The 13,567-nt window shown below is 44.3% G+C and overlaps 1 long non-coding RNA gene across 1 annotated transcript in view; it reads left to right on the top strand.

Moving 5' to 3' along the window:
- The window catches only part of LOC128840881 (uncharacterized), a 45,464-nt gene extending 32,118 nt beyond the window's left edge, over window positions 1-13,346 (top strand). The window contains exons 2-6 of the long non-coding RNA XR_008445723.1: window positions 8,194-8,341; window positions 10,608-10,761; window positions 11,283-11,401; window positions 12,010-12,241; window positions 13,260-13,346. This is a non-coding gene — a long non-coding RNA (uncharacterized LOC128840881). The remainder of the gene's footprint in view (window positions 1-8,193; window positions 8,342-10,607; window positions 10,762-11,282; window positions 11,402-12,009; window positions 12,242-13,259) is intronic.
- Window positions 13,347-13,567: the final 221 nt, after the last annotated feature.

The raw sequence follows: 13,567 nt of genomic DNA, 5'->3' as shown, positions 1-13,567 counted from the left end.
CCCACTGGAGTGCCGCGGCGCCAGTGTGAACGAGGTGTTGCGTTACTGCGCTGTGATCAGCTTCCCGAAATGTCCTATAATCCCCTTAAGTCAAGTGGCCACTCTTGTCATTGTTGTGAAATTGGCTGCAGGGATGCGGAAATGCACTTTCAAAGCTCCGTTTCGGAGAAGCCGGCTGCTTATCAGCTCCGAGGAAAAAGCAAACATTTACTGTTTGCTTTGAGTGAGTGAGAGAGAGGCGGGGGGGAAAAGAGGGGGGTCTGAACTTACAAGACAGCATGCTGACACACTCTCAGCACCCCAAAAACCCACTCTATCTCCCTCCACAGACACACAACACACTCCCTGTCACACTCCACCCACCCCCCACCCCCATTTGAAAAGCACATTGCAGTCACTTGCATGCTGGGATAGCTGCCCATAATGCATCACTCCCAATGCTGCTGCAAGTGCCGCAAATGTAGGGTTACCATACGTCTCGATTTTCCTGGACATGTCCGGCTTTTTGGGCCTCAAATCCCTGTCCGGGAGGAAATCCCAAAAAGCCGGACATGTCCGGGAAAATAGGGAGGGAGGGCCCGGCTGTGCGGGGCCGGGGCCAGCGGTGTGGGGCCGGGGCTGGCGGTGCTCGGCCGGGGGCCGGGGCCGGGGCCAGTGGTGCTCGGCCGGGGGCCAGGCCGGGGGTGCTTGGCCGGGGGATGGCACCCCAGGGCCCGCGCCGAGCTGGGCGGGAGATGCCGGGGCCAGAGCCTCTTGGCATGGGCCGGCCGGCCGCCAGAGGGAGCCGCTCAGCCAGGGGGGCCAGACTGGGCCGCGCTGCACTCCACCTCAACCCTAGCCCCAATCCCCAGCTTACCTGCTGCCTCCCTGTTTCAGGCTTCCCGCGAACATTTGATTCGCGGGAAGCAGGGGAGGGGGAGGAGCAGGGGGCGGAGTGTTCAGGGGAGGGGGCAGAGTTGGGACGGAGTTGGGGCGGGGAAGGGGCGGAGTTGGGGCGGGACCGGGGCCCCGTGGAGTGTCCTTCTTTTTTAAAACTAAAATATGGTAACCCTACGCAAATGTGGCCACGCCAGTGCTCTTGAAGCTGTCAGTGTGGACAGACTGCAGCGCTTTCCCTACTGCGCTCTACGAAGGCGGGTTTAACTCACAGCGCTCTACATCTGCAAGTGTAGCCATGCCCTAAGTGTCTTATCTCTTTATGCTGCCACGGTCTGGCTAGATGAGTTTTCCACAATAACCTAACTCCCAGACTACTGATCTTCCTGTTCCATCTGCTAATTCAGGACCTGATTCTGCATCACTGATTCACATGAGCAGTCCCTTATTCAATGGAGCTCTCACATGCATAAGAGCAGTAGGGTGGGCCCCAAGTCACTTATACAATCTCTTTGAATCTGGTTGCACTGTTTCTCCTTTCTTTGCCCTGCTTTACATGTTAGTATTAGAAGCTGCCATACTTGGGTGCCTGGAGGGGTAGAGATCCAGCAGTAGCTGGGGATGGGTAAAGTATAGGGAATACTAGGATAGGGGGAGCAAAAAAGAATAAAAACATTAAAAAGGAAAAAACACACAGAAAAATAAAATAAACAGTGAAACTACAAAAAGAGAGTGAGTGTGCAACTACTGTACTTGGAACCAGGGCCCTTAAAGACAGGGAACCCATCTGCCTATCCACTGTGAGACTGAGCATTCCAGAATGGGCATCGCTGCTAGTTTATCTATACATTCACCTCATAAACTCATAGAATTTAAGGCCAGAAGGGACCATCATGATCATCTAATCTGACGACCTGCACATTTCAGGCCACAGAACCTCACCCACCCACTCCTGTAAAAGACTTATAACTTTTGGCTGAGTTATTGAAAAACTTCAAGTTACAGAGAATCCACCATTTACTCTAGTTGAAATCTGGAAGTGACTCATGCCCCATGCTGCGGAGGAAAGCGAAACCCCCCAGGTCTCCGCCAATCTGACCTGAGGAAAATTCCTTCTCAATCCCACATATGGCAGTCAGTTAGACCCTGAGCACATTGGCAAGACCAAACGGCTGTACACCAGGGAAATAATTCTCTGTAGTAACTCAGAGCCATCCTCGTCTAGTATTCTATCACCAGCCGTTGGGGATGTTTGCACCTGGCAGTCAATGCTTCTATATTACTGCTATAAAAACTCTACAGCTAGGGCTTGTGTTTTGGGGGGACAATAATTTAATTGGGGTGGGGGATATTTTTAGGAATTTTTGAGTTGTATGTAAACACCAGGGTGTTTCAGGGCTTTCTCTTTGTATGTACACATAATACTGTTTCAAACTGCACTACGTTAAAGTACACTAGGCAACCTTTAGTGCATACCAGCAGGGTCTACATGGACCAACCAATGTGCAACATGTTAGTTGTTGTCTTTTGTATGGCATTTTAGAATCATAGAATCATAGACTTTAAGCTCAGAAGGGACCATTATGATAATCTAGTCTGACCTCCTGCACAATGCAGGCCACAGAATCTCACCCACCCACTCCTGTATCAAACCTGTATCTGAGCCATCGACATCCTCAAATCATGGTTTAAAGACTTCAAGGTGCAGAAAATCTTCCAGCAAGTGACCCGTGCCCCACGCTGCAGAGGAAGGCGAAAAACCCAAGGGCTTCTGCCAATCTGCCCTCGAGGAAAATTCCTTCACGACCCCAAATATGGTGATCAGCTAAACCCTGAGCATGTGGGCAAGACTCACCAGCCAGCAGGGCCGGCACAACCCATTAGGTGAGCTAGGTGGTCGCCTAGGGCACTAACATTTGGGGGGCGGAAACCGCGGTGGCCGGATCTTCGGCCGCCCCAATCGTTGTCAGCATTTTGGGGGCTGGATCTTCCGCCGCCTAGAGCGGCAAAAAAAGCTGGCAGCGCTCCTGCCAGCCAGACACCCAGGAAAGAATTCTCTGTAGTAACTCAGATCCCACCCCATCTAACATCCCATCACAGACCATTGGGCATATTTACCGCTAGTAGTCAAAGACAAATTAATTGCCAAAATTAGGCTATCCCATTATACCATCCATAAACTTATCAAGCTTAGTCTTGAAGCCAGATATGTCTTTTGCCCCCACTACTCCCCTTGGAAGGCTGTTCCAGAACTTCACTCCTCTGATGGTTAGAAACCTTCATCTAATTTCAAGGTTAAGCTTCCTGATGGCCAGTTTATATCCATTTGTTCTTGTGTCCACATTGGTACTGAGCTTAAATAATTCCTCTCCCTCCCTGGTATTTATTCCTCTGATATATTTTATAGACAGCAATCATATCTCCCCTCAGCCTTCTTTTGGTTAGGCTAAACAAGCCAAGCTCTTTGAGTTTCCTTTCATATGACAGGTTTTCCATTCCTCGGATCATCCTAGTAGCCCTTCTCTGAACCTGTTCCAGTTTGAATTCATCCTTCTTAAACATGGGAGATCAGAACTGCACACAGTATTCCAGATGAGGTCTCACCAGTGCCTTGTATAACGGTACTAACACCTCCTTATCTTTACTGGAAATACCTCACCTGATGCATCCCAAGACCACATTAGCATTTTTAATGGCCATATCACATTGGTGGCTCATAGTCCTCCTGTGATCAACCATTACTCCGAGGTCCTTCTCCTCCTCTGTTACTTCCAACTGATGCCTCCCCAGCCTCTTCTTATTAATCCCTAAATGCATGACCTTGCACTTTTCACTATTAAATTTCATCCTATCACTATTACTCCAATTTACAAGGTTATCCAGATCTTCCTGTATGATATCCCGGACCTTCTCTGTATTAGCAATACCTCCCAGCTTTGTGTCATCCACAAACTTTATTAGCACATTCCCATTTTTTGTGCCAAAGTCAGTAATAAAAAGATTAAATAAGATTGGTCCCTGTAGGGAGCCAGGGAGGCTTCCTTTGGAACCTGAGGGTAAAGGGCCGCTCTCTCAGCCTGAGTGGGCGGGGCCAGGCCAAGATCACTCCAACCCCCGGAAGGGAAGGGGTGGGACAGGAGGTACAAAGGGCGGGGTCCTTAGCTTAGTCAGGGCAGCACCAGGGAGGGAGGCAGACGCAGACTGCGGGTTGCTCCCTTCAGACCCTGCTGCCATGCCAGGGGAGGCCCTGGACCAGGGGAATCCGGACCTGCAGAAAGACTGGAGCTACCAGGACTGCCAGCAGCCGAGTACCCCGAGGAACCGGAGGAGCCTGAGCCAGAGGGAGAGCTGGAGCTGCCAGTAGCTGATGACCCAGCCGACCCGCCTCAGGACCAAAACCCAGACAGCGCCACAGCCTTTTGCTGGCACTCCCCTGCCTGAGGGGTGCGCCACAGACGTTTGCCGGCGCCCCCCTTCCTGAGGAGGGTATTGGCATAGACCGGAGAGAACTGCTAACAATCCCGAGGGTGGCATTGATTACAGTGTCAACGAGATTGGTGTGGGAGCTGCTGCACCAAACTGGTGTGCAATGCTTCACTCTTGACAAGACCGGGGCTTGGACAGACGTTCAAAGCATGCATGCATCATGTCCCCAGGATGTGTCAGCAATCTTCTGGGTGATAACCCTTGTCTTTATCTTCTTTTTGGTATTGTCATAGTGTTGGCAATTGCTCAGTGTCGGTTCAAGGGTAACCCCCAAGTACCATGGATTGTGGTCATGCTAAAGAGGCAGCCAGCATGTTAGTGTGCTTTAAAAATTACACCCCTGTAGTGCTCATTACTGCTCCATGTCAACAAGCCCCTAGATTCAAGTTGGGGAGCAGAGACATTGCTCATATAAACCAACTGGATTGGGAAAGGGGTGAAGGCAGCACAAATTGAGTAACTATTCTCACTATTTTTCCAGTGTCTATTGGATAAACACCAATTTCATTTTTATTTATTTATTGATTAAGGAGTGTTTGTTTATCAGTTAAAATCCAAAAGCAGACACCTATCTATAACCAACCTATTAAATGTTTTGTTAAAACCTTTGTACTACTTACAAAGCACCAAATACTTTAAATATATTGGGCAAACAGCACCATACACTTCCAGTGTGAAGTAACAGCTGCTGGAGCCCAGATACATTCACAAGCAAAACACATGAAGTTGAGTAAAAGTTTCCAAAATGTAAAGGCACCTACATCATAAGTCTAAACCCACTACATATGGGATATCTACTAAATTTGGGATGTTTGACTGAAGGGTTTTGGTTCAGGAGGTCCTCCATTGTGGGGACTTTCTTAATCACTGGGGGGTAAAGTGCATTAATCTGGACCTGTTGCTGCATATGTCTCTTATTTTGAATATATAATCCTCTCCTCCAACTACCTTTTACACAATGCACATTGCACACTCTGATTTCTCTCAGTCCCACCCTCCACTCCATTATTTTCCCCCTTCCCTCAGCAAGAGCTGCAAGACAGAAGAGTCTTTAATAACTGGAGCTCATTAAAACCTTTTAGCACCTCCTTTTTTCTGGGAAGATGAGACAGAACTTGAAAGTCTGCAAGTCTGGTAACTGAAATGCAGTCTTTTGTAAACAAGCGCATCCATGTTTAGGATCCTGGGGTTATTATGAACCACAAGTTTCAGGTCTTCATGATCCATTCAGATTAAGTTCACAATAAGATCTGATCAGATATGGCACAAACAGTGTTTCTGAACATGCATTTGAATTCCAAATAGTTTTTGGTTTGATAACCTTCATAAGTCTTTATAATTAATTTCTTCTGAATGGGTTTTTGTTTACAAAATTGTGTAAGAAATGGCCTTTCTTCATATGCAGACAGGATATTTGTGAATAAGCAAGATTATCTTTTTGCTGTACTTTATTCATTATTAAAACTGGTTGCAAATTTTCCATTGTAAAGTGTTTTCACTGGAAAATATAGCGCTTACTAAATTTTTATATTCCAGGAAGCAACATTTTGAAATGTAGTGTTTTGTTCCAAATCAACATTTTGTATTTTATTCTGTTTCAAAATGTCAGATTTGTTTGTTTTGATATTTCTTAATTGAAATGTTTGGGAACTTTTCAGTATTTCTTCTTTTCATCATGATCTGAGAGAAAAACAAATGTCAAAATGATGGAATTTCCCCCAGGATGAAAATTCCATTTTCCTGCTATCTCGATTCATTATTCGTCATGAGTTAGCTGGAGGTTCAAAGTTACATTTGCACAGCACAGAAAAGAAGAATACTTAGCTCTTACTTAGCATTTTTCACCTGTAGATCTCAAAGGGCTTTACAACAGATAGTAAGTATTGGGAAACTGAGGCACAAAAAGTGAAGTGGTTTGTCCAAGCAGATCAGTGGAGGAGTGAGGAATAGAACTCAATCTCCTCCTCCCATTGTCTTATCCGCTAGTCCAGAAACATTACCATATTTTCAGCACTTAGATGACTGCTCATGCACCATTGACAATGAACAGCAAGTGACATAAATGAACAGTTCATGAACAACCTGTTGTGTGAAAATTGTTCATCACCTTATTTGGCACATATTTATGATAGTAACTACAGAATTGATCTGGCAATGGTTCACAAACAGAAAAAGGAATACATTTGTATTGTGGTTTATTTGCAATGTCGAGTCTGCTCAGCTCTATTCATAATGCAGAATTTCTAAAGTAACTGTGAGTAGATGATTGTTTCCTGGGAATTTAATATTAGCTCCTTCCACTGTCCTCTCTAAAGCATACTAACAGACTAGTATTATAGCAATACAAATGGAGGTTTGTGGTTGTTTGAATGGCTTACACTTGACTTAATACTTCACAAAAAAAGGATTAAACATTTATTGGAAAAGAATGGCATCTTCAGTTATATTAGCTAAAATAATAATGATCATTGCTACCAACCCTCATGCTTCAGGGCACATGCTGATTCCCCAGAGTGGTCAGAAAGAAATTTCTTCTCACACCTTCTTTTAAGACATCTGGCACTGGCCATTGACAAAGACAGGGCATCAAACAAGGGGCCAAATTCCAATCTTGCTTACACTGGTTTAACACTGACGTAAGTCCATCAAGTCTATCAATGGAATAGCGCCTGGTTTACACAACTGTAAGTCAGATCTAAATCTGGGCCTAGATGAACCAGTTTTCTGTTCCATATGTGAACCCCTAAATTCTTACACTGTGAAGGAGCCTTGCAGCTTCTTTTGTAAATCATTGGCTTGTTTGTGTTAGTATTTACTAAATGAATGCAAAAACTGCCTGGAAAAAAAGGCCTTTGCCTTTGGAATCAGCTGTGTGGGGCAACATTTTATAGCACAGGGGAAACATAATATCGAGTATGTGTTTACAAGGTGGGGGTGAAGATGGGAAAGTCAGCAGCTGGTCCAGTAACATATATTACCTCGCCTACATTGTCTCTCTAACATACTGGGACTGACATGGCTACAACTACACTGCATATAGCAGAATGATAAAGGCAATTGTGCAGAGCAGCAACATTATTGCTGCCAAGCTGATTAGCCATACCTCAGAATTCATAGAGGGCTCCTATGAATCCTCCTGAGGAAAATAGCTAATAATTTCAGTAACAAAGACAGGTGCCATATCTCCAGTTATGCAAACACATCACACAGTAACAGAAAAAAAAAAAAATGCCAGAGAGAACAATCCATATTCTTATTGGCAACATCTGTAGCCGAACCTCTGAGGACTGAGCTTTTCCTTCAGGCCCAAATGTGTGAAGCAGACAATGATGTGGTCAGAATTGTGATTATCCTGCAAGTTAATAATGCTTCAGTAAAACTCATTACACAGCTAATGCATTAAGGCACAACTCCTTATAATTCTACTCCATGCAGGATAAATCGTGCTGGTAAGTGTCTCATTTCAGCCCTGGGCATCTCCCACTGCGCCAGGCTGATGAGCCCTTAAGGAGAAAGAAAAACATATTCCTGTTGTGAAATATTCTGTCTGTATTCATTGCATTTGCTTATTCTGCAGGAGGCCTGTTTCCTGCACTACAGAGTGAAAAGGATTTCCTTGTTGAAATGTCACCATAACAAACACTCGCACACTATGTATTGTGGCTTTGTTGTATTTTCTTTTAACCCTTGAATGGCTTTTTGATTTTTTTTAAAGGGTTCAAACAGGAGCTGCCCCCCAAATTGAAATCCAAACATTGTTTTGAGGTCTAAAGAAGCTAGAATACTGGTTTTATCCCTTTGTTTTTCATTCTCACATGTCTCTCTATCTAGCTTCAATCAGAAATAGCACATTATTAGAAGAAAAACTGTTCTCATGGTGTTTGCATCCTGCCTGGAACCACTGTACATCTGAGAAGGAGGAAGCCTTTTCTTACGTGACTCCAGCAGATGCAAAAGGTTTGGAGGCAACTTAGATAAGGTATGTAACTAATCTGAATTCCAGAGGCTTATGGTATTTACACCCATCCCTACCTAGAGGCACAATCCTGCTAACACTTATGTATATGACAATGAGGCTAGTCACAAATAAACTTATTCACATGCTTTTCTGTGAGTATACAGGCAGGCTGAGGTGTCACAGAAACACCACAGGCAGTTTGGGGTAACCCAACCTGCCTTGTATACTCTCAAAACCTCAACAAATAACTCTGGGTTTGTATGCATGGAATCAAAACCTCTAAGCAAGCACAAGACTTCCTTGAGGTATCTGACTAGACCATTTAAGTTGTACCCTCAGGACCAATCATAAGCTGCACTGGGACAATTTTTGTCCTCAGTGTTTTACCTTACTGTTGAAGCTTTGTACTGGCTGACAGTTGAGATGGGAGTCACCCATACTAGCAATTTTTTTACCCTTTAATACCAGTGAGTAGCCCTGTACCCATGGAAGCACTTGTATAGAACTGAAGCAGGTGTTTTCACCACCAACTATGTCATTTAGCCCTGCTGCAATAGTGGAAATTTTTAAGGGAAAAAAGGCCTGAGGAAACATAGCCTTGGTGTCCAGCCTTGAACTTGATTCTGACTGACAGGGTACACTACTGCTTCGGCAACCATGGTGGCTACCTGGTTTTGACATGTCTGTGCTTAGATCCTACTGTGATTAGCACCTTAAAAATATCATAGGTAGATAGATAGAATCCATCCCACCTGGTTCCCAGGGGATAGTGTGGGTAAGTGAAACTGGTTTTGAAAGGCAGTTGCTTAAGAAAATGCAATGATGTTAATTAGCATTAGGCTGATCCAGTTGTACAATTCTCAGGAGTCAGGGAACACTGATTTTTGTTCTTGAATATTCCTGGATGGTGAGAAGCCTCATGAAAAGCTAAAAATAGGGCTGGTCTGCATCTAAAATTTAGGTTAACCTAGAGTCGCAACTGTAGTGTCTGTAGTGTAAACAAGCCCTAAGGGCTTGTCTTCACTACCCACCTGGATCGGCGGGTAGAAATCGATCTCTCGGGGATCGAATTATAGCGTCTCGTTGGGACGCGACTGTGACGGGTTGGATCACAGAAACCCCCTTGGGAGCTGCCACCTAATGTGCAAAGACTACTCCCGCTTCTGTTTTCCCTGCCAGCTCATGACTCCAGCACCCTGTCTTACTGAGCCAGACACTCCCGTCTGCTCCAACACAGACCCAGGATCTGAATCACTTGTCCCAAAGCTTCAAGTTTACCTGAAAACAGCTCACAGAAGTGTGCTTATCTTTAGCACTCAGATGCCCAACTCCCAATGGGGTCTAAACCCAGATAAATCCGTTTTACCCTGCATAAAGCTTATGCAGGGCAAACCCATAAATTATTTACACTCTATAACACTGATAGAGAGATATGCACAGTTGTTTTCTCCCCCAGGTTATTAATACATACTCTGAGGAAATTACTAAATAAAAAGTGATTTTATTAAATACAGACAGTAGGATTTAAGTGGTTCCAAGTAGTAACAGACAGAACAAAGTAAGTCACCAAGCAAAATAAAATAAAATGCGCAAATCTATGCCTAATCAAACTGATTACAGATAATCTCACACTCAGAGATGCTTCAGTAAGTTTTTTCTCAGACTGAACACCTTCCAAGCCTGGGCACAATTCTTTCCCCTGGTACAGCTCTTGTTGCAGCTCAGGTGATAGCTAGGGGATTCTTCATGATGGCTCCTCTCCCCCTCTGTTCTCTTCCACCGCTTTATATATCTTTTGCATAAGGTGGGAACCCTTTGTCCCTCTGGGTTTCCTTCTCCCTCCCCCACTGGAAAAGCACCCAGGTTAAAGATGGATTCCAGTTCAGGTGACATGATCACATGTCACTGCAAGACTTCATTGCCCACTTGTCAGCACACACATATACAGGAAGACTAACAGGTAAACAAAGCCATCTGCAGACAATGGTCCTTGTTAATGGGAGTCATCAAGATTCCAAACCATCATTAATGGCCCGCACTTTACATAATTACAATAGGCCCTCAGAGTTATGTTTTATATTTCTAGTTATAGATACAAGAGTGGTACATTTCTACAAATAGGATGATCACACTCAGTAGATTATGAGCTTTGCAATGATATCTTACAAGAGACCTTTTGCACGAAGCATATCCCAGTTGTATTATATTCACTTATCATCAAATCTTTATAAAACTATCCCAGTTACATTATATTCACTTATTATCATGTTTTTATAAAACCATATAGACTGCACAACATCACAGCGACAATCAATCCCTGAATCGACGCGCGTACTCCACCAGTGCAGGTAGGAGTAAGCGCTGTCGACGGGGGAGCCACGGTGGTCGATTTGCCGTCATCCTCACAGCGGTGGTCGATTTGCCGTCATCCTCACAGCGGAGTAAGTCGGCTCGGATACGTCAAACTTAAATCGATTCCTGCCCCCCAGTGTAGACCTAGCCTAAGACTCCCTCCCTCCCTCATGCTTAAATAAAGCTATTTTTCTGCAGTCTGAATGTTGGTAAATATTACCTTGAGGCCACCCACACCTGCTGTTTGGGTTTAGGCATTAGAAAAGCATTCAGTCTGTCTGGTCATTAACTTTGCACAGAATAAGCGACTTTAGAAAAAGCAGAACCTTATCAAGGCAGATTATCAAAAAGGCCTTTAAATCTGTACTTATAATTTTTCATGTTGATGACATTGGACATGAACATTTTGGGTGCCAAAATATTCAGAATAACAAGATCAGTGTGTATACACACGTGCTATTTTCACATACAGCGCTGAGGTTAGATATGTCAGAAAACACGAACACCCAAAACCGGAGGTCTGAACGTGTAAGCAGGGTTGAGGACACTTTCAAAACCAGGACCAGACGTGTGTTCTCATCACATCATTCTCCTTTCTGTCTGTGCTCAGGGTATGAGAAAAAAGCTGCAACGTAAAAAAAACAACCAACTGGGAGGTTACTGATTAAAAGCCAAGAATACAAGACAGGAACAACTGTTAGGCTACGCAATTGCTGAAGATAATTAAAGGTGAGCTAAAGTTCCCTAGCTCACATATAGTACAATGTGTTCTCAGTGCAGAGCCAAGCAAGCCATCTGATTGTTGAATTAGATTTATGCAGTGAAAATGTCAATTGTTTGCAAATGTCCTGATTTGAAAAAGGAAAGGTTCAAACCTTATTTTACTATTTTACTGAGAGATTTAAGTGGGCTGCAGTTACAGGCAGCCTTGCAACGCATATAAGTGTCTATGTGTAAGTCCATTACATTGTGTTACATTTTTATGTCATTCAGTCTCTTAGAGAAGGGGAAAACGTAAGGCCTAGTCTTAAAAGGTGCTGAGCTGCCTCATTCCCCAGGAACACTCAGCATCTTGCAGAAATGTGCCCTTAATTTGCCTGCAAAGTATTTCTTCAAAGAGAGTTTTAAAATGGCAAAACAAAGTTATCCAATACTCTAATAGGAATGACACAGTTAAGCTCCCCTTGCTGACTTATCTGTGCTGTAACTATGAAATAAAGCACGTGAACATATGGGACCTCAGGCAGGGGAATCGGGTACTTGCTATGTAACCCTCACAAATCAGTTCATTTCTCTCTCTCTCTCTCTTTTTTTTTTTTTTTTTTAATTTTCAATAGCATCTGAAGCAAGCTGAGTTGAACAGCAAGTAAACAAATGAACAGAACACTCCACCCTTCCTCTTATTTGAACGCTGTGCAGTTAATTGAGAATGTGATCGACCAGTCCTTCCCTTGCTGCCAGGGCAAACTCTTGTAAATTTACGTCGCCAGTCTTCTACAGAGCAACAGCAGCACTTGCCCTTCCGCTTGCCGTTTGTTTGGACAGCCAGTGGCACTGCTCAGGGAGAAAGTAAGACATAATGGATCTGAATCTCACATCTGCGTGGTATGAGTGGGTGTTCTACTGCGTACAGTGTTGTATCGTGGGAGGACAGGGTATCGCTGCCATTTTGGTTGCTGCAGTAACTCCACTATGACACAAAAAATCCCTTCCCAGTCAGTACACAAAGAGAATATGAAGAAGGTGATTTGCAGTCCCTGCTATATTGTGCTGTTTGTTGTAATAACAGGATAAGTAACAGGCAGGAAAAGATGGAGTTGAGGGTTTCCCCACCCCCGCGTCTATTTATCCCTCTTGACCTCTAAGCATCACCTTTCAGGCAGCCAGCTCACAGCTTCTGTGAGCTGGAGTTCTTTGTTCCTTTTCCCTAGACCAAAATTATCCACCTTTTCAAAACACAATTGGTGAGATATTTAGTTAGTGTAAATCAGCCTGGATCGATTGACTTCAGTGCTCTGCAGAATTCTGGTGACTTGCATTGACTTCAATAGAGCTAGCCAATTTACATCAGCTGAGAATCTGCTCCCATAACACTAACTCTTTTAAACCTGTACATGTAACCTCGGTTCTTCATTCAGTTCTTCCTAAGGCACAACTCCAGTTGAAGTCCATCAACTTTGCCCAAGTAAGGGCTGTTGTACACTAGAAAATTCAAAGTCCAAATTACAAACTCTTGGCAGATGAGATTCACCTAAGGAGAGTTCCAGGGAAATAAAATGTCACTGCTCTGTTGGACGGAGGCGGAGGGGGGCGGGGGGGGGGGCGCGGGGAGGAGAAGGAATCATTGCATTGGCTGAAAGTGTAAACTGTCTGCTAAGACTTTATATGAAGAACTGGTGTGGGGTGAATCAGGCCTGAAGCACTGTCTTGTGCAATAGCCAGTCAGCAGGAAGAACATACTGTCATTGCCCTGGGAACACCCTCAAGTAGCATCTTACCCACTTCGCAACAGTTGGAACACACCCAAAGGAGCAGTGCACATAGGGACCTATGCACATGTTGACTGTCTTCCCATTTCATTGTGCAGGCAGCAGCACAGGAACGCCGTCTGAGTACTCTACAGGATGTGGTGTACATTGGAGTAATAGTCATGCTGAAGTGCCGCTGTCTTGACTACCTTTTCTATTAAGATAACAAATAAAAATGTTTTGAAGAACTGGAAAATATTGGATCAGAAGATTTGGCCTGTTTCTCAGCAAGTGGTTATGTTCCCTTGAGTGTGATTCACAGAACCCAAACTTCCTGCACTCGTCTCATGGACTGTTAGCTGCAAATGTTTAGTCTTCCTTTAGTACAAGGACAATTTCAGTTAAATACAGAATACTGACAATACCA

This window comes from Malaclemys terrapin, chromosome 7, assembly GCF_027887155.1.
Source record: "Malaclemys terrapin pileata isolate rMalTer1 chromosome 7, rMalTer1.hap1, whole genome shotgun sequence".
In the NCBI taxonomy this organism is placed as follows: domain Eukaryota; kingdom Metazoa; phylum Chordata; order Testudines; family Emydidae; genus Malaclemys; species Malaclemys terrapin.
Note: the sequence above shows the minus strand (reverse complement) of the source record. Positions and strands in the feature narration are given on the sequence as shown.